Consider the following 2,535-nt stretch of genomic DNA (forward strand, 5'->3'; position numbering starts at 1 on the left):
GTCTTACTCTGTCACCCAGACTGGAGTGCATTTCAGCTCACTGGCACCATTTGAGCTCACTGCAAACTCCGCCTTCCAGGTTGAAGCGCTTCTCCTGCCTCAGCCCCCTAAGTGCTGGCATTACAGTCACTCCCATTACGCCCGGCTAATTTTTGTATTTTTGGTAGACACAGGGTTTTGCCATGTTGGCCAGCCTGGTCTCGAACTCCTGACCTCAAGTGATCTATCCGCCTCGGCCTCCCATACTGCTGGGATTATAGGTGTAAGCCACCACACCCAGCCAAAATATGGTAGATATTAAACCAACCACATCAGTAGTTGCTTTGAATGTCAGTGGTCTAAAGGCATTAAAGAAAAGAGAGATTGTCAGAGTGAATCAAAAAACAAACCCAACTATAAGCTATGTACAGGAACCCACTTTAAATATAAAGACACATATGGATTAAAAGCAAATGGAACGAAAGAGATTACTGTAGTAACATTAATCAAGCTGGAGTTGCTATAATTATTTTAAATAGAGCAGACTTCACAACAAGGAAAGTGTCAGAAATACAGAGGGGCATTAGATAATAAGAAAGAGGTCAAATCTTCAGGAAGGCATAATCCTTAAAATGTATGTGCCTAACAACAGATAATCAAAATATGTGAGGCAAAAAACTGATAGAACTGCAAGGAGAAACAGATTAATCCACTATTACAGTTGGGGAGTTCAACACCCCTGTATTGGAAATGGACAGATCCAGCAGGTAAATTATCAGTGAGGACAGAGTTGGACTCAACAACACTATCAATCAACTGGATATAATAGGTATCGATAGACCACTTCGTCCAATAACAACAGAATACACATTCTTCTCAAGCTCACAAGGAACATTCATTCACAAGAATAGATCATACTCTGAGCCATAAAACACACCTTAACAAATTTAAATGAATGGAAATTATACAATATTCACTCTCAGACCACAGTGGAATTAAACTAGAAGTCAGTAAAGATAGCTGGAAAATCCCCCCACATAATTGCAGATTAAACAACATGCTTCTAAATAACACTTGGATCAGAGAAGAAATGTTAACAGAAATTTAAAAATATTGTTAAGTAAATGAAAATGAGGATAAAACTTTAAAAAATGTATTAAATGCAGTAAAAGCAGTGCTTAGAAATTTGCAGTACGCAATGAATATATTAGAAAAGAAGGAAGAGCTAAAATAAAAAAAATAAGCTTCTACCTTGGGAAACTAGTAAAACAAGAACAAATTAAATTGAAAGTAAGCAGAAGAAATAAAAATCAGAGCAGAAATCCATTAAATTGAAAACAGGAAATCAATAGAGAAAAGCAACAAAATCAAAATCTGATTATTTGAAAATATCAATAAAATTGATAAACCCCTTGTCAGGTTAACTAAAAAGAAAAATAGAGAGAACACAAATTATTAATATCATAAGTAAAACGAAGGGCATTACCTCAGATCCCACAGACATTAAAAGTAGAATCAAGGAATACTGTGAACAAATCTGTGCCCACGAATGGGATAATCTAGATAAAATGTACCAGTTCCCTGAAAGATAAAGTCTGCCAAAATTCATACGAGAAGGAATAGATGATCTGAATGGACTTGTATCTATTAAAGAAATAGATTAAATAATTAATAACATTCCGCAACAGAAAGCACCAGATCCAGAAGGATTAACTGGTAAGTTCTACGAATTCAAATTGAGGGCTATAGACTTTCACTAAAATTCATCAATATTACATCAATATATTCTTGTACTCAAGACAGAAATCCTGAATACCAAAGAACTAAGATAATTATTCATTTGCTTTATCTCACCATGTATGGTGGACACAAGTCTTCAGATAACAGACAGCAACACTACCACAAACAATATGTTTCCTAAAACTTGTCTAAGATTTTTATTTGCATCTTTTTGTCCTTAGAGTTTATCCCACTAAAGTTAAATGACTGTGTTTTAAAGTTTTTGAAATAGTTTCTCTATGCACAGGTAGGCCACCAGTGCAATACATAGCTAAGTACAGTTGTTTTATTTTGCTTTCACTTTTCAGAGCTTTTTTATTTTCCAAATATAATTTTGTTTTGTAAATGTTCCAAAACATTTACATGGTGTCAAAGGCAAATTTATAAAACCAGAGACTTTCTTTTTTTTTCTTTTTTTTTTTTACAATTTTATTTAAGATCTGGGATGCACGTGTGGAACGTGCAGGTTTGTTACATAGGTATACATGTGTCATGGTGAAAACAAGAGACTTCTAGGCAGGTAGATTTTAACCTTGTCTCCTGAACATTGTTTCTTCTCTCCCTCACAGTAAGTTGTACTTTTTTTAAGTTTTAAAAATTCTTGGCTGGGCATGATGGCTCACGCCTGTAATCCCAGCACTTTGGGAGGCCAAGGTGGGTGGATCACTTGAGGTCAGGAGTTCAAGACCAGCCTGGCCAACATGGTGAAACCCCTTCTCTACTAAAAATACAAAAGTTAGCCAGGCGTGCTGGTGCACACCTGTAGTTCCAGCTACT

The sequence above is a fragment of the Mandrillus leucophaeus genome, unplaced genomic scaffold (genome assembly GCF_000951045.1).
Source record: "Mandrillus leucophaeus isolate KB7577 unplaced genomic scaffold, Mleu.le_1.0 Scaffold197, whole genome shotgun sequence".
Taxonomy (NCBI): Eukaryota; Metazoa; Chordata; class Mammalia; order Primates; family Cercopithecidae; genus Mandrillus; species Mandrillus leucophaeus.